The sequence below is a fragment of the Schistocerca gregaria genome, chromosome 4 (genome assembly GCF_023897955.1).
Source record: "Schistocerca gregaria isolate iqSchGreg1 chromosome 4, iqSchGreg1.2, whole genome shotgun sequence".
Lineage (NCBI taxonomy): Eukaryota > Metazoa > Arthropoda > Insecta > Orthoptera > Acrididae > Schistocerca > Schistocerca gregaria.
The window spans coordinates 325,841,130-325,859,698 of record NC_064923.1 but is presented as its reverse complement, the minus strand read 5'-3'; the positions used below and the strand labels follow the sequence as shown (position 1 = coordinate 325,859,698).

At 44.7% G+C, this 18,569-nt stretch overlaps 1 protein-coding gene and 7 non-coding genes across 14 annotated transcripts in view; 2 read left to right on the top strand and 6 right to left on the bottom strand.

Moving 5' to 3' along the window:
- Nucleotides 1-18,569, top strand: part of LOC126365733 (multiple PDZ domain protein) — a 2,074,088-nt gene that overhangs the window by 1,018,847 nt on the left and 1,036,672 nt on the right. The gene's annotated exons all lie outside the window — the stretch shown is intronic.
- On the bottom strand, nucleotides 8,283-8,357 carry Trnas-cga (transfer RNA serine (anticodon CGA)). The gene has a single exon. It is a non-coding gene; the product is annotated as a tRNA-Ser (tRNA).
- On the bottom strand, nucleotides 8,583-8,657 carry Trnas-cga (transfer RNA serine (anticodon CGA)). The gene has a single exon. It is a non-coding gene; the product is annotated as a tRNA-Ser (tRNA).
- Nucleotides 8,883-8,957, bottom strand: Trnas-cga (transfer RNA serine (anticodon CGA)). The gene has a single exon. It is a non-coding gene; the product is annotated as a tRNA-Ser (tRNA).
- Trnas-cga (transfer RNA serine (anticodon CGA)) lies at nucleotides 9,183-9,257 on the bottom strand. The gene has a single exon. It is a non-coding gene; the product is annotated as a tRNA-Ser (tRNA).
- Trnas-cga (transfer RNA serine (anticodon CGA)) lies at nucleotides 9,483-9,557 on the bottom strand. Its single transcript has one exon. It is a non-coding gene; the product is annotated as a tRNA-Ser (tRNA).
- On the bottom strand, nucleotides 9,783-9,857 carry Trnas-cga (transfer RNA serine (anticodon CGA)). Its single transcript has one exon. It is a non-coding gene; the product is annotated as a tRNA-Ser (tRNA).
- Trnas-cga (transfer RNA serine (anticodon CGA)) lies at nucleotides 9,980-10,054 on the top strand. The gene has a single exon. It is a non-coding gene; the product is annotated as a tRNA-Ser (tRNA).

Genomic DNA, 18,569 nt, shown 5'->3' with positions numbered 1-18,569 from the left:
TGTCTGTCGACCGCAAACACATTGGCTCGACTGAGTGCCAGAAGACCTCCCGACTCCCGAATCAAATCAGTCAAGCTATCAGGTAGGTACGGTATTCCTTATTCCTGGACGACACCAACTCGTATTAAGAAAATAAACGTGCAGTCCTATGGTGTAAGAAACGAAATTTGCGAATGGACTGAAGATGTCTTGATAGGGAGTATGCAGTGTGTTATCTTGGGTGGAGAGTCACTGACTGAAGCTATTTCAGGCGTCTCCCAGTGAACTGTATTTGGGGCTCTCGCAGTTCGTACTGTATATTAATGGCCTGGTTAATAATATTAATGAAATCTTTGTATTTTTCTTTCTGCAGGTGATACATAATAAAGTAGAAAACAAAATAAAGAAAAGCTGGCAAGTATTTAGACACACGTTGTTTAAATTTCAGAGTGGTGCAAAGATGGACAATTTACCTTAAATGCTGAGACTTTTAAAATTGTACATTACACAGACTCTCGTACAACCGTAGTAGGTTATGACTACACAACCAGCGAGTCACAGTTTGATTCAGTCAACTCATGTAACTACCTGGGCGTAATCAGTAGTGAATATAAACTCCGTCCACAAGCACTGGCGGATCCATCCGTACCGACCGACCGTTATGTCATCCTGTGTCACTGGTGTAACTGGATGCGAAATGTCTGGGTGTGGGTCAGAAAACCCTCTCTCCCGGCCAATGACGGTTTTCGTGACATTGAGCCGCTACTGCTTGGACAAGTAGCACCTCAGTTGGCTTCTCGAGGCTAAGTGCACCCCGTTCCAGTCCACCCACGAGTAGCGGCATTCGAACCCTTGTCCTCAGCGTGGCAGTCAGCCGCGCTGACACCTCGGCTCCGGAGACGGACGTAATAATTGGTAGGGGCATGCAGTGGAATTATCACGGAGGCTCGGTCGTAGGTAAAGCAGGTGGCTGACTTCGTTTCACTGGTAGGATACTGGGAAAATACCCTACTGGCCATTAAAATTGCTACACCACGAAGATGACGCGGTGCAGACGCGAAATGTAACCGACAGCAAGAAGATGCTGTGATACGCTAATGATTATCTTTTCAGAGCATTCACACAAGGTTGGCGCCGGTGGCGACACCTACAACGTGCTGACATCAGGAAAGTTTCCAACCGATTTCCCATATACAAACAGCAGTTGACCGGCGTTGCCTCGTGAAACGTTGTTGTGATGCCTCGGGTAAGGAGGAGAAATGCGCACCATCACGTTTCCGACTTTTATAAAGGTCGAATTGTAGCCTATCGCGATTGCGGTTTATCGTATCGCGACATTGCTGCTCGCGTTGGTCGACATCCAATGACTGTTAGCGGAATATGAAATCGGTGGGTTCAGGAGGATAATACGGAACGCCGTGTTGATTCCCAACGGCCTCGTATGACTAGCAGTCGAGATGACAGGTGTCTTATCCGCATGGCCGTAACGGATCGTGCAGCCACGTCTCGTTCCCTGAGTCAACAGATGGGGACGTTTGCAAGACAACAACCATCTGCACGAACAGTTAGACGACATTTGCAGCAGCATGGACTATCAGCTCGGAGACTATGGCTGCGGTTACCCTTGAAACTGCATCACAGACAGGAGCGCCTGCGATGATGTACTCAAGGACGAACCTGGGTGTAATGGCAAAACGTCATTTTTTCGGATGAATCCAGGTTTTGTTTACAGCATCGTGATGGTCGCATCCGTGTTTGGCGACTCGCGGTGGACGCACGTTGGAAGCGTGTATTCGTCATCGCCATACTGGCGTATCACCCGGCGTGATGGTATGGGGTGCCATTCGCTACACGTCTTGGTCACCTCTTGTTCGCACTGACGGCACTTTGAACTGTGGACGTTACATTTTAGATGTGTTACGACCCGTGGCTCTACCCTTCATTCGATCCCTGCAAAACCCTACATTTTAGCAGGATAATGCACGACTGCATGTTGCAGGTCCTGTAGGGGCCTTTCTGGATTCAGAAAATGTTCGACTGCTTCCCTGGCCAGCACATTCTCCAAATCTCTCACCAATTGAAAACGTCTTGTCAATGGTGGCCGAGCAACTGGCTCGTCACAATACGCCAGTCACTACTCTTGATGAACTGTGGTATCGTGTTGAAGCTGCATGGGCAGCTGTACCTGTACACGCCATCTAAGCTCTGTTTGATCAATGCCCAGGCGTATCAAGGACGTTATTACGGCCAGAGGTGGTTGTTCTGGGTACTGATTTCTCAGGATCTATGCGCCCAAATTGCGTGAAAATGTAATCACATATCAGTTCTAGTATAATATATTTGTCCAATGAATACCCGTTTATCATCTGCATTTATTCTTGATGTAACAATTTTAATGGCCAGTAGCGTACAATCAATTTACAAAGGAGACTACTTACAAAAATCCCTGCCGGCCATCCTAGAATATTCTATGGAACGAAACGCATATGAAATAGAACAGTGGACAATGAACGAATACAAAAAAGAGTTGTGTGAATGGTAAAAGGTTTCTTTAACTCATAGGAGACCATCAAGGAAATCCTAAAAAACGTGAACTAGTAGGCACTTGAAGTTTCAAGAACCACCATTAGATGAGGAGTCTACGAATGTACTATATCCGTATACGACATGAGCTGCGCTTTCCTAGAATCCTCCCAATAACCGAAGTCGACCATTCCCCTTCCTTACAACACAACCTACGTGCTCGTTCCATTTTCTGTCGCTTTTTAACGTTGCGCCTAGTATTTAACAGGCATGAATGTGTCAAACAGCACACCACTAATACTCTATTCGACCATTACAGGGTTGTTTTTCCAACTCACCTGTATTACCTCACTATTTTCTACATTTAGACGAAACTGCCATTCATCACATCAAATAGAAATTCTGTTTAATTCATCCTGTATCCTCTCCTAAACAACGATATTTTTCTATACACTACGGCGTTGCCAGCAAAAGGTCGCAGATTGCTGCTCATCCTAGGTGCCAGATCATTTATGTATACAGATCAAAAGAGCGGTGGTATCACACTTCCTGCGGGAGCTTTTGGCGATATTTTTATCTCTGATGCACGCTCAGCGTAGAGAGCAACACACTGGGTTCTATTTCTTTAGAAGCCTTCTAGCCACTCACATATGTGGGAACCCATTCAGTATGCTCGGGTGTTCGTTAACAGTCAACAGTGGAGTACTTGGTCGGACGCTTTCGGGAAATCTAGGAATATGGAATCTGCTTTTTTTTTCACTATGGGACGTAACAGCTGAGGTCATCAGTCCGCTAGAACTTAGAACTATTTAAACCTAACTGACCTAAGGACATCACACACATCCATGCCTGAAGCAGGATTTGAACTTGAGACCGTAGCGGTCGCGCGGTACCAGACTGAAGCGCCTAGAACCGCTCGGCCACTCCGGCAGGCTGGAATCTGCATGTTGCCATTCATCCAAGGTTTCGCAAGATATCGTGCGAGAAAAGGGTAAGCATGTGGGCGAGTGGTTCTAGGCGCTTCAGTCCGGAACCGTGCTGCTGCTGCGATCGCAGGTTCGAATCCTGCTTCGGGAATGGATGTGTGTGATGCCCTTAGGTTGGTTAGGTAGAAGTAGTTCTAAGTTCTAGGGGACTGATGACCCCAGAAGTAAAGTCGCATAGTGCTTAGAGCCGTCTGAACCATTTGAACTATGTTCGAAGTAAGAACGTGCTCAAGAATTTTGCAGCAAATCGACGTTGGTGCGTACTGTAAGACCTTCGGTACACTCACCATCAGATTATTTGACTTGTCGCTCTAACGAAGTAGGCGAGTGTCAGCAATATGTCTCGTGGTCTTATCGTGGCGTGTTCATCTTCTGCCGTTAGGTCAGACGATAGAATTGCACTTGCACCCTTAGAGTAGCAGATTGATGGTGACCAACTTTAAACAGAACTTGATTAATTTTCACACACATTTATTAAAATAACAACAATCATAAACCTTACTTGATTCTGGATGCTATTTACAATTGACAATCTGAAGTTCCCTTGGTCTTGGTACGTTAATCTTATTCTCACATATCTCTGATACTTGAAAAACTGTGTATTCATTTATCTTCATGGCTGTGTACAGGAATCTGATAATCTTATTAGGCACAGACTGAAACTTGACTACAGACTAATGCAGACTGACTAATCGGCGGTCTGTACACTCGTTATAATACCTCGAGCGTTCAGGTATTACTGCGCGAGTGTGATCCGCGAGGAGAAAAGGTTCTACATTAGCAGCAATCTCATTGGCTGCGTTACATATGAATACGCGGGTCGGCGGAAGCAGAATTTGGTCCGTCTCTAAGACAGCGCCATCTCGTAGTGCGGAGACTGACGAGCGCTGCGCCTGCGCTGTTGTGCTTAGCGGGGCGCGCTCTAGTGGGAAAGTTGTGTACGAGCTGACTACGCGGAACTATGCACACAACAACAACATTGGTCTGTAATTTTGGGGGTCCGTTCTAAACGCCCCTGTTTTTTACGACGAGTGTTACTTGCGCTCTTTTTTCCCCTTCCAATTGCCTGGGACTTGGCGCTGAGCGGGAGAATCGCGATAAATGCAAACTGAATAAGGGACCAAAACCGACGAACAGTCTCTGTAAAACCAAATTGTGCGTCCAACTGGATTGGTGACTCAACTTTCAGCTGCTCTCTATCAGGGAGAATTGTCCTCCGTGCAGGAGTTAGTGCCACAGTCTGATGACGGTATGCCTGTTCGACGAGCTGGACCCTATGCTATCTTAAAATAGTCTCTCTTCGCGTTAGTTTCACGCCGGAGCAAGGAACGGAAAGTCGGCGGTCACTCGGGAGGCTGTTTGCCGGGCATTGTTACAAAGGAAGCGGGCGGCTAACGCCTCGGCGAAGTAAACAGCGGCCGGCGTGTTTTGTGTGCGGAGCTGGGCCGGTGACGGACGCGGTAGGGCTGGCAGGCCGGCCGTCGCTCGACGCCTCGGCCCGACGCCGCAATCTTTTGTGGCGTCCGGCGTCGGGCGCCGCCGGCAGCGGCGGATCGATGCGTGTTGCGGCGTCGCGACGCCGCGCCTCGGCCAGCGGCAGCGGCCGAGCACCGGACAACGGCCCGCCCGCTGCCTTTGTCACGCACTGCACTTAGGCGGTCGCGGCTCACCCAGACACTGTGTAATCGTGCAGAGGGAAGGCAGACGTCAAAAGTGCCCACCTACCTCAAGTAGGGAAGGGAACCGAGCAGAAATTTGAAGAGGAATTCACTTTATGCACATTTTTTGAAAATATTTTGAATTAGTTGTGTACTTTATGTACAAAAATTTTGAAAAAATATTTATTGTTTTTAATGGCTTCTTTTACTACTGTCAATAATTGTTTTTAATTTTTCAGTGAAACTTAATCCAAACACAAGCTGCGACATCATCGCGAAAAAACACAGTGACCTGTACATGTAATAAGTTTCTTTAATTTACGTCTATGGTCACAACCTGTTTTGCTTAACAGATTACCGGTTTCGGTCTTCTTATGACAATCATCAGATCTGTTTCATAAAAACAAAGTCCTAATGTACTACAGTAGTAGTTTCATAAAAACAAATTCCTAATGTACTACAGTAGTACTGTAGTACAGTAGGACTTTGTTTTTATGAAACAGATCTGATTATGGTCATTAAAGACCGAAACCGGTAATCTGTTAAGCAAAAAAGATTGTGACCATAGACGTAAATTAAAGAAACTTACTCCAAACACTTAAATCATAGTAGTAGCTGTGACTTTTCATAGTGAATCTCATATTCAATTTTTTCAGGTTCTGGACCCTACTTACACATCAGCCACTCTTTAAAAGTGCGATGTTAATAAAAGGCAACAATAATTAACGAAATTTGTTCTTTTTTAAAAAAAATTATGGTGGTCAGAAAGTATTCCGCTGTTGCAAGAGCACATAACTGAAAATGCGTTAGTATTTCTAGGGTTGAAGTTCAGGGGAAAAAAATAAGAACTTTGATGATGTTTGCCGAAGAATCTGTAATTCGGCAAGCTGCTTGAAAGAATAGTTACACGGAAAGGTAGTTCACATTTGCCGTGTCACTGACTGGGAGAATCAGTGAACACATTACTTTTCACTAGAAACTTTATTCCAGTTAAACCTAACAAAATTATATAGTAGCTAAGCCGGTTTCGAGAGTAATCATTATCAATATCCTACAAAAAATAAACAGAGTTCAAAAAATAGCTGCTTTTAGATTTTTAAAAAAGAAACTTGTTTAATGGTCTACATAGGTGTTATCCATTTCAAAACAGTCCTCATTAGATATCGAACGCTTACGCCAACGGTTTTTGTAATTCCCCAAATACTTATGGAGCTCGATGTATAGGATAGTATGTGGCTGTCAGCGATCCGCTGTTAATCTCATCTACGCTTGTAAAACAACTTCTTTTAATACTTCCTTTACCTTCGAGAACAGAAAAGAGTCAAATGGGGCCATGCCCGTAGAATATGTAGACTGGAGCATAATTACAGTAACGTTTTGGAGAAAAATTCACGAGCAAGCAACGTATTATTCCGCGTAATCATTTCTTTTAATTTAAACTTTCCAATTTAGCTATAAAGTTCTTTTTGAAAGCCTTAGACATTCTGGAAGTATTGGCGATTAACCTCACTCTGTGTGTTGAGGGAATTCATTACCAAAGTAAGCAGATTTCTAAAATTTGTGTACCTTATCTTACATTTTGGCCAAAAAAACCTTTTTGTATGTCTGATAAATATTTCCTCAACTCACCACAAACCCACGAACGTTGCGTTTCTGGCAGGAAGAGGTTGTACGACCTTTCGACCGAACGGATTTTCACATTGGTAGGACATTGTGCTCATATCTTGGAGAAGCAAATTTAAAATCACCTTCAATCCATATTCCGCGGTTTCTTTCAATCGCTTAGAGTAAACACCGGCATGGTGCATGTAAAATGGACATGACGGATTTTCTTCATTTCTTTGTTTCTTATTTGATAAATGTTAAAGGCGGTATCAACCGGAAGCTCTCCACTTTTCCTTTGCCGTACTTTTCCTGAGTCTGCTAACTTCCTCCATTTTTAATGTCATCCAACATTTCAAGCCTTTTTTTCTCCGTCCCGTAACAATCTTTCCTTCGATGACTCTTTGTTGCAGGTAATTTCTCCGCTGTACGTGTCCTAACCAAGATGTTTGCCTCACGTTTATTATTTCCGCTTGTTTTCTTTACTCTCCTGTGTTTCGAAGTACTCTTCAGCCCCATTCTGTCAGTATGATTCTCTTTTATCATTTTTCTCCACAACCGAACTAACCAATTATTTTTCCTCTTTCTTTTTGAATGTCCGTAGTTCACAGTCACATAAATCTGCATACAACTGGCGAATTTCTTACTTAGCCCCATCGGAATTGCTAGGTACAATTGTGATTCCGCTGCGCATTTTTATTACATATTCATGTAGTACGTAAAGAAATATGAATGTTTTAGTTGGACCACTTTTTCGCTTTGTAATAGATGGATGTGTAATAATCACAAATGTACAAGTACGTGGTATCATGTAACATTCCGCCAGTGCGGACGGTATTTGCTTCGTGATACATTACCCGTGTTAGAAAGGACCGTTTACCAATTCGGAAAAGGTCGATATCGTGTTGATGTATGGCTATTGTGATCAAAATGCCCAACGGTCGTGTGCTATGTATGCTGCTCGGGATCCTGGACGACATCACCCAAGTGTCCGGATCGTTCGCCGGATAGTTACGTTACTTAATGAAACAGGAAGTGTTCAGCCACATGTGAAACGTCAACCGCGACCTGCAACAAATGATGATGTCCAAGTAGGTGTTTTAGCTGCTGTCGCGGCTAATCCGCACATCAGTAGCAGAAAAATTGCGCGAGAATCGGGAATCTCAAAAACGTCGGTGTTGAGGATGCACCCGTACCATATTTCTATACACCAGGAATTGCATGGCGACGACTTTGAACGTCGTGTACAGTTCTGCCACTGGACACAAGAGAAATTACGGGACGATGACAGATTTTTTGCACGCGTTCTGTTTAGCGACGAAGCGTCATTCACCAACAGCGGTAACGTAAACCGGCATAATATGCACTATTGGGCAACGGAAAATCCACAATGGCTGTGACAAGTGGAACATCAGCGACCTTGGGGGGTTAATGTATGGTGCGGCATTATGGGAGGAAGGATAATTGGCCCCCATTTTATCGATGGCAATCTAAATGGTGCAATGTATGAAACTTCCTGGCAGATTAAAACTGTGTGCCCGACCGAGACTCGAACTCGGGACCTTTGCCTTTCGCGGGCAAGTGCTCTACCAACTGAGCTACCGAAGCACGACTCACGTCCGGTACTCACAGCTTTACTTCTGCCAGTATCCGTCTCCTACCTTCCAAACTTTACAGAAGCTCTTCTGCGAAACTTGCAGAACTAGCACTCCTGAAAGAAAGGATATTGCGGAGACATGGCTTAGCCACAGCCTGGGGGATGTTTCCAGAATGAGATTTTCACTCTGCAGCGGAGTGTGCGCTGATATGAAACTTCCTGGCAGATTAAAACTGTGTGCCCGACCGAGACTCGAACTCGGGACCTTTGCCTTTCGCGGGCAAGTGCTCTACCAACTGAGCTACCGAAGCACGACTCACGTCCGGTACTCACAGCTTTACTTCTGCCAGTATCCGTCTCCTACCTTCCAAACATTACAGAAGCTCTTCTGCGAAACTTGCAGAACTAGCACTCCTGAAAGAAAGGATATTGCGGAGACATGGCTTAGCCACAGCCTGGGGGATGTTTCCAGAATGAGATTTTCACTCTGCAGCGGAGTGTGCGCTGATATGAAACTTCCTGGCAGATTAAAACTGTGTGCCCGACCGAGACTCGAACTCGGGACCTTTGCCTTTCGCGGGCAAGTGCTCTACCAACTGAGCTACCGAAGCACGACTCACGTCCGGTACTCACAGCTTTACTTCTGCCAGTATCCGTCTCCTACCTTCCAAACTTTACAGAAGCTCTTCTGCGAAACTTGCAGAACTAGCACTCCTGAAAGAAAGGATATTGCGGAGACATGGCTTAGCCACAGCCTGGGGGATGTTTCCAGAATGAGATTTTCACTCTGCAGCGGAGTGTGCGCTGATATGAAACTTCCTGGCAGATTAAAACTGTGTGCCCGACCGAGACTCGAACTCGGGACCTTTGCCTTTCGCGGGCAAGTGCTCTACCAACTGAGCTACCGAAGCACGACTCACGTCCGGTACTCACAGCTTTACTTCTGCCAGTATCCGTCTCCTACCTTCCAAACTTTACAGAAGCTCTTCTGCGAAACTTGCAGAACTAGCACTCCTGAAAGAAAGGATATTGCGGAGACATGGCTTAGCCACAGCCTGGGGGATGTTTCCAGAATGAGATTTTCACTCTGCAGCGGAGTGTGCGCTGATATGAAACTTCCTGGCAGATTAAAACTGTGTGCCCGACCGAGACTCGAACTCGGGACCTTTGCCTTTCGCGGGCAAGTGCTCTACCAACTGAGCTACCGAAGCACGACTCACGTCCGGTACTCACAGCTTTACTTCTGCCAGTATCCGTCTCCTACCTTCCAAACTTTACAGAAGCTCTTCTGCGAAACTTGCAGAACTAGCACTCCTGAAAGAAAGGATATTGCGGAGACATGGCTTAGCCACAGCCTGGGGGATGTTTCCAGAATGAGATTTTCACTCTGCAGCGGAGTGTGCGCTGATATGAAACTCCCTGGCAGATTAAAACTGTGTGCCCGACCGAGACTCGAACTCGGGACCTTTGCCTTTCGCGGGCAAGTGCTCTACCAACTGAGCTACCGAAGCACGACTCACGTCCGGTACTCACAGCTTTACTTCTGCAAGTTTCGCAGAAGAGCTTCTGTAAAGTTTGGAAGGTAGGAGACGGATACTGGCAGAAGTAAAGCTCTGAGTACCGGACGTGAGTCGTGCTTCGGTAGCTCAGTTGGTAGAGCACTTGCCCGCGAAAGGCAAAGGTCCCGAGTTCGAGTCTCGGTCGGGCACACAGTTTTAATCTGCCAGGAAGTTTCATATCAGCGCACACTCCGCTGCAGAGTGAAAATCTCATTCTGGTGCAATGTATGCTGATTCCCTACGTAATGTTCTACCGATGTTACTACAAGATGTTTCACTGCATGACAGAATGGTGATGTACTTCCAACATGATGGATGTCCGGCACATAGCTCGCGTGCGGTTGAAGCGGTATTGAACAGCATATTTAATGACAGGTGGTTTAGTCGTCGAAGTACCATACCATGGCCCACACGTTCACCGGATCTGACGTCCCCGGGTTTCTTTCTGTGGGGAAAGCTGAAGGATATTTGCCATCGGGATCCACCGACAACGCCTGACAACATGCGTCAGCGCATTGTCAATGCATGTGCGAACATTGCGGAAGGCGAACTATTCACAGTTGAGAGGAATGTCGTTACACGTATTGCCAAATGTATTGAGGTTGACGGACATCATTTTGAGCATTTATTGGATTAATGTGGTATTTACAGGTAATCACGCTGTAACAGCATGCGTTCTCAGAAATGATAAGTTCATAGAGGTACTTGTATCACGTTGGAACAACCGAAATAAAATGTTGAAACATACCTACGTTCTGTCTTTTACTTGAAAAAAACCTACCTGTTATCAACTGTTCGTTTAAAATTGTGAGTCATATGTTTGTGACTATTACAGCACCATCTATCACAAAGCGAAAAACGTGGTCCAACTAAAACATTCATATTTCTTTACGCACTACAAGAAAATGTAATAAAAAATGGGGGTTCCTATTTTAGAAAACGCAGTTGATATCCGTTTGACCTATGGCAGCGCCATCTAGCGGGCCAACCATAGCGCCATCTGGTTTTCCCCTTCAAACTAGACAAGTTTCGTTCTTTGTAGTTTTTCCGTTCGACGCTTATTTCGTGAGATATTTGGCGCGGTCACGATCAATGGACCACCGTGTATATATAATCACAAGCCGTCGGAAAAGAGAATACGGGTTTCACAGAGGAGGTTGTATTGAGGAATAATTGTTAAGAAAAAAATTCGATAGTTACCTCGTTTCGCAAGTTGCTTAGCGATCAAGGTAGCAGCCAATCAGGACGTCGCGTGCTCAAAGTCAAGCTGCCTGCCAGAGACAGTATCGTCAAACTTATTCTTCGTTTGGTTTCCTCAGACCGAGCAAATGTAGCTTTTGCTCATTGCATTTGAACAAGTGGTAACTCACTTTGGGCTTTATCGCATTTTAGCGCGTCTAAGTGCTCGAATTTGCGCGCGCAGGGACTTGATTGGCTAACTGCAGTGCTAAATAACTCGTAAACCGCGCAACGTATCATATTTTTTCGATAGTTATTTTTCAGCACAACCTCCCCTGCAAAGCTTATCAGGTTGCTTCTGATCTCCCCGTACATCAAACTCAAAGCAGCATGCAACTTAGATTCGGTTGACGAGAGGGATGTTTTGGTAATTAGCGACAAATACGAGTTCTTCACTGAAATGGTGTTCCAGATATAAGTTTGAAGTTTTTCTTCGGACGGGAATGTTCCACATGCGTAGAGATACTGTGGAAGTCTGTACCATGTAACTATCAGATTATTTTTACGTGATTTTCGTAGAGGGTTGCTTTTAAAGCAGTTTTCCACTACCGCGGAGAGAGAATTGTTGGTGCGGCGGCCGATGTGGCCGAGCGGTTCTAGGCCCTTCAGTCCAGAACCACGCGGCTGCTACGGTCGCAGGTTCGAATCCTGTCTCGGGCATGGACGTGTGTGATGTCCTGTCCTTAGGTTAGTTAGGTTTAAGTAGTTCTAAGTGTAGGGGAGCGCCGCTGCGTTGGACCTTAAACGCCAGGTGGCAAGTAATTGAAACCGGACTATTAAAGATTTCCTCCTGCACCTCTTACCAGTTCGAGTGTGTACTCCGTCTGTAATGATCCCGTCACCGACGCGGTGCTAAACTCTTATGTTCCTTTCGATGGGAATCGCTGAATATTCGAGACCGCCTTCCTGAAGGCGCGCTCTGCGGAAGACGGGCAGTTGTTAATGTAGTCGGATTATTTACGATGTTTAGCGACCTTTACTTGCCGCCTGCCAGGTCTGTTTCGTTCTAGGTAAACAATCCCCGGCGCTCCGGTTGGAAAATAATTCCATCAGCCGTCGCCAAAACAAATTGAGATGCCAGGAAAATACGGCGCTGGCGAAAATAAAGTGGAGGGCACTCCGGCAGCAATGACGGCGTCTACAAACAACAGCGCATCGTCCCGTGTTTGTTTCTGAGTATGGCGGGGAGGCGCTGCCCTGCTCCGATCGCACTGGCCACGTTGCGCAGGCGTGTTTTGCGCCGCGTGCGTAGCCTGGCGGGCGGCCGGCCGCCGAGTGAATCGAATGCAGAAGTTTTCACTCGTGAGGGACGCGTGTGTTTCGGAGCCGTTACTGGGAGATTAAAATTGGTAGCCGGCCGGCAAACGAAATAGGATTTCCGGTTTCGACTGCTAGCAATCTGAACAAAGCGCGATTTGCCTGTCGAGCTATGGCTTTGGTTTATTGAATCTCGTTACGCAGTAGTAACACGTCGCTTGCGGCAGAAGTCCGCATATACTGGAAAATCGTTTTTTATCCACTAAACTGCGAAACCCCTGATGGATATTGCAATCCATTCTCTCATGAACGTGGATTACACTGCTAGTCCTTGTTGTTGTTGTTGTGGTCTTCAGTCCCGAGACTGGTTTGATGCAGCTCTCCATGCTACTCTATCCTTCATCTCCCAGTACCTACTGAAACCTACATCCTTCTGAATCTGCTTGGTGTATTCATCTCTTGGTCTCCCTCCACGCTGCCCTCCTATACTAAATTGGTGATCGCGTGATGCATCGGAACATGTCCTACCAACCGATCCCTTCTTCTAGTCAAGTTGTGCCACAAACTCCTCTTCTCCCCAATTCTACTCAATACCTCATCATTAGTTACGTGATCAACCCATCTAATCTTCAGCATTCTTCTGCAGCACCAAATTTCGAAAGCTTCTATTCTCTTCTTGTCTGAACTATTTATCGTCCATGTTTCACTTCCATACATGGCTACACTCCATACAAATACTTTCAGAAAGTACTTCCTGACACTTAAATCAATCCTTGCCATTGCCAGTCTACATTTTATATCCTCTCTACTTCGACCATCATTAGTTATTTTGCTCCCCAAATAGCGAAACTCCTTTACTACTGTAAGTGTCTCATTTCCTAATCTAATTCCCACAGCATCACCCGACTTAATTCGAGTACATTCCATTATCCTCGTTTTGTTTTTGTTGATGTTCATCTTATATCTTCCTTTCAAGACACTATCCATTCCGTTCAACTGCTCTTCCAAGTCCTTTGCTGTCTCTGACAGAATTACAATGTCATCGGCGAACCTCAAAGTTTTTATTTCTTCTCCATGGATTTTAATACCTACTCTGTACTTTTCTTTTGTTTCCTGTACTGCTTGCTCAATATACTGGTGGTGGTTGTGAGTGTTTAACGTCCCGTCGGCAACGAGGTCATTAGAGACGGAGCGCAAGCTCGGGTTAGGGAAGGACTGGGAAGGAAATCGGCCGTGCCCTTTCAAAGGAACCATCCGGGCATTTGCCTGAAACGATTTAGGGAAATCACGGAAAACCTAAATCAGGATGGCCGGAGACGGGATTGAACCGTCGTCCTTCCGAATGCTGCTCAATATACAGATTGAATAGCATCGGGGAGAGGCTACAACCCTGTCTCATTCCCTTCCCAACCACAGCTTCCCTTTCATGTCCCTCGACTCTTATACCTGCCATCTGATTTCTGTACAAATTGTAAATAGCCTTTCGCTCCCTGTATTTTACCCCTGCCACCTTCAGAATTTGAAAGAGAGTATTCCAGTCAACATTGTCAAAAGCTTAGCGGGACGAAAAAGAAGCTGCAGGGCAGATTGGTAAACCAGTCTCGAATAACTTTTGAACAGCCTACAGCAAAAACCCGAGTCGTTCGCCGTAATTGCATATGGTGGTGATCTCCTAGTGCTACACAGTAACAGTAGGCTACGACTAGAAACGAATTTGGAAGTCCTCTTAGAGCGTATTTAGCTCATTCCTTCAGGTTTCGATGTAACACAACCAGTTAGTGCCGCGTTTTTGTTCTTCTAGGACCTTTTTCCTTCTTTTCGCCGTGGTTGTTTTCCATATTGATGTTGATTAGTTTACTCGTTGGAGCTGTTGTCTGTTCCATATCCTCACTTCAAAATGGTTCAAATGGCTCTAAGCGCTATGGGACTTAACATCTGGTGTCATCAGTCCCCTAGACTTAGAACTACTTAAACCTAACTAACCTAAGGACATCGCACACATCGATGCCCGGGGCAGGATTCGAACCTGCGACCGTAGCTGCAGCGCGGTTCCGGACTGAAGCGCCTAGAACCGCTCGGTCACAGCGGCCGGCACATTCTCACTTCTGAGACAATAATTCGCGCATGACACAAGCTACAGGGTACTTTCTTCATTTCTGACTGTGGATAAAAGCGGTCGTATTGTATCTTACAATACAGCTCAATACAAAGAATCAGTGCTATTTCTGTTTGTCACCTTGATGCATTATTTTTATTGGTTAATTGACACTTTTAGTGTTGGTAGCATATCTAGCCGACGTAAAAGAGCAAAACTTTCACGATCCGTAGCCACAAAAAGAGAATTTTGGATGTTGCAAGTTGAGGTCTAAAAGTAAAACTCGCGAAGGATGTGAAAACAGGGTTCAGGAATGATGCATGTTAAATAAACTTTCCCAGCACTTTACGAATCAAACTACCAAGCGACGTGGCGAAGTGGTTTGCACACTGGACTTGCATTCGGGTGAATGACGATTCAAAACCGCGTCCGGCCATCCTGGTTTAGGTTTTCCATGATTTCCCTAAATCGCTCCTGGCTAATGGCGGGACGGTTCCTCTGAAAGGGCACGGCCGACTTCCTTCCCCATCCGTCCCTAATCCGTTGGGATCGAAGATCCCACTGTTCGGTCCCCTCCCCCAGACCAACCACAACCAACCAACCCAAAAGCTACAACTAAAATCCTGTAATCAGAATCAAGAGTAACAACCCTAAAATGACCAGCAGCAATTTAAAGTGGAATGACCCCTTAAAACTAAATTTACAATAAATATATGCCAGGCTGCAATGGAAGAATCTTAATGATATGTAATTCATCTACGAAAGAAGTGGCTCACAAACTACTTGTAGGAGTGATTCTTGAGTATTTCTAATCATTCTGGTATCGTTTGAAGTAACATATGAGATAGAGAAGATACACTTAAGAGCTGCACTCTTTAGTATAGGTACTCTTTAGTAGATTTTCTGTACATCCCTTGGTCCAACGATTCATCTCCTCTCTTCTTAAGCAACACTTGAAACAAAGTTCACTGCTTTGGTTTTCCAAATTCCTTCGTATATTTTGTGTTACGACGGATGGAGTGTAATTATTTCAAACCACAAACCTATTATTCACATGTCGATATAAACATACACTTAGTCTCTGTCCCAAAATGTTTCATTTGTTTTCCCTACAGTAAGTAATAAGGGGCTACGCTTCCCATTTGCGTTGTTTTGTCCATATTGTCGCCACCGAGGAAAGAGATAGACTTGGGAGAGAGAACCAGCTGAAGACTAGGTCAGCAATTGAAAAATGGGCATGACTCAACACCGGGAACTATACCATCAACCATTCACGCTGGGAAAACTTGAGAAGTTAAGTGCCTTCTTTCATCTGTGTCATTCAAAAAGACAACGAAACTCTGTGTTGCCTACCTCTAGACGTGAACACGTGACTCGGGGCCGCAGGGTCGATGTCGGAGTCGCTGTCTGCGACGACACGAGCTTTTTACAGCGGCCAAGCCAATCAGGACGGAGCGATTAAACAAGTCGTAAAATTTTATGTCTAGAAATAGTCGGTAGCTGTGTTCTTAAGTACATACTTCCAGTGTGACTTAGTCAGCTAATCCAATTACTTTTATAAGTTGAATTTATTGTGTGGAAGACAGAGTTCTTTCGAAGACTCGAGCTCATGTATGCTGCGACCAACTGAGTAAATGAGCTGCTTTTTGAGGTGCATTTGTTATGCCCATAGACTTTAACAATTCTTGTGATACTTACAAACAGAACAGTGACGTCATATGCAGCTATAAAATCGACCGTGTCATACCTAACGAGTGACGACTCAACTGTTTAGAGCATAAGGATTAAACTACTACAAAGAAAAGTACTTGAGCACCACTTTCCATGCTTTTTGCGCTCGTCGCATGTCGCATACGGGTAAGTCAAATGTTAATCACGGTCGTTACCACATTGAGAATACATTCCTTACTCGTAGCGGAGTGTAGTCGACGATTATTTACAATTAGCTCTGGAGCCCATACGAAATGCAAGCGGTTGCCATAATGTGGATGGCTGGGTGTTGTGTGATGTCCTTAGGTTAGTTAGGTTAAAGTAGTCCTAAATTCTAGGGGACTGATGATCTCAGAAGTTGAGTCACATAGTGCTCAGAGCCATTTGAAACATTTTTTTTTTTTTTTTTTTTTTTTTTTTTGCCACAACGTGTTACACCTCTTAGCGTCTAACAATCTGGAGCAAATAGTTAGCGTCATAGCAGATGCAGGAATTAGTGACTAAATTTTCGCCGTAACAAGATTAAGTATCGGAGTATCAAAAATTCACCAAAAAACCCCAAGAGCATATAAAATTTTGCTTTTACTTCTTTCTAAGAAAGAGTGCGTGTTCCATTGATTATAACTGCTTAAGCGTCGACCGTGAGTGGCTCAAATTCGAAGAAATAGTCAAAAGTTTTATACCAGTTACATTAATAAGAGATGATGCACAAAAAAATGTTAGGACACTGTTTCAGAAGCAGCGAGTAAGCATACTAAATATGAGACCGCACCATGTCCAAGATTGTATACGGATCACAGAATTTCGAAATTTAATGGGGACTTCATTTCGACATGCTTTTAATAATTTCCACAAGGAAATCTTATCTGGAAGTGTACCAGAAAAGGCAAAGAAGTTGTGATCGTATGTAACATAGATGAGTAGCAATAGAAAATTAGCACATTCACTCTCTGTTGGAAATGATAGTGTTACAGACGACAGCACCACTAAGGATGACTGAAAACAATCTTCCCAAATTATTTCACCAAAGAAGAAGCAGTAAATATTGCAGAATTGAAACAAGGACAACAGCATTCAGAAATAATTTAAGACTAGAGGCCTTTGGTATAGCCGAGAAACTTTACGCTACTTAAAGAAAGTTTTCTGGGCCAGATTGTGTACTGGTGAGGTTTCTTTCAGAATAATCGGAATAAAAAGTTCTCTTTTTAGCTATCATAAACAGTCGCTTGCTCGTCGAAGGTCTGTACTCAAAATCTTGAAGGTTGCACAACTCGCTTCTGCACGCTGCTGTGTTTGGCGCAGATTCACAAACTTCTTCGCAATAAGTCTCTTCCTGACAACAGCAATGGTCTCCTCAGTAACAGACAATAGAATCCATTAACTCGGAGAGCCTTTCAGGGTGAAATTCTCTCTCTCTGAAACTCCCAGTATTACCTCTATATGGGAGTCTCACTGGGATTGTATCATATTTTAGCTTGAAGACCAGTTTTTGCGCTCGGGTGGGCCTCGCAGAAGCTAAGGACATCATACGGCCCTTAATGGTTAGGGGTATCGAATTTTGAACGGAAATTCGTGAGGGTCTTGTGCAAGAGCAAGCAACCGATACACGGGAGAGCTATCAGCCGGTGATACAAATTATAATAAAGGAGAGAAAATTTCCAGTGATTTTGTTCTCTAGCTGTGATATTTCTGTGGTTGCAGAAAGCACCATAGAAGCAGTTATGCAACAGGACGTTGTCAGTGCTGCCAATGTAAGGAGTCCTGCTGCCGATGTAAGGAGTCCGAGTGATAAACGCAGTTGGAAAGAAAACTTCGTAATTAGCAAGCAGGCTTGCATAGAGTTTAGTATTAATGGTCACCGCGTATAGCATCCAGTGCAAGGGATACCACAGCTCCATGCTGACATTTTGCTGGGGTTGGATTTTCTAAGTAAGGTGCAAGCCAAACCTGAGACAGACAAACGTTATTTAACGGACAAATCCGACACAATGGTTTTTACCGAGTTGTTACAGACGTGTATGCAAAAGGTCAAGGACAAGGATGTATGATTATTATGTTTGGATATCTCATCAACGCCATGGGACATACGCAAATAATACACACATTCGTCGTTAAAAAATAGGCAACAGAACCGAACTTGTATATAAAAGGCTTTTACACTTCTCGGAAAGCAGACACCTGTGAAAATTGTTTGGGTGGCAGATATTGGCGAAGGAGGTAGACGAGAGATTGCTAATATCCTGCACAATTACTGGGATGTGTCCTCCAGCTCTCCAGGGAAATTAAGGACATTATTTAGAAGTTTTTGGTGCTTCGACACCGACCATATTCTACATGAGCGTACCTGATACCTTTAGCCAAAAG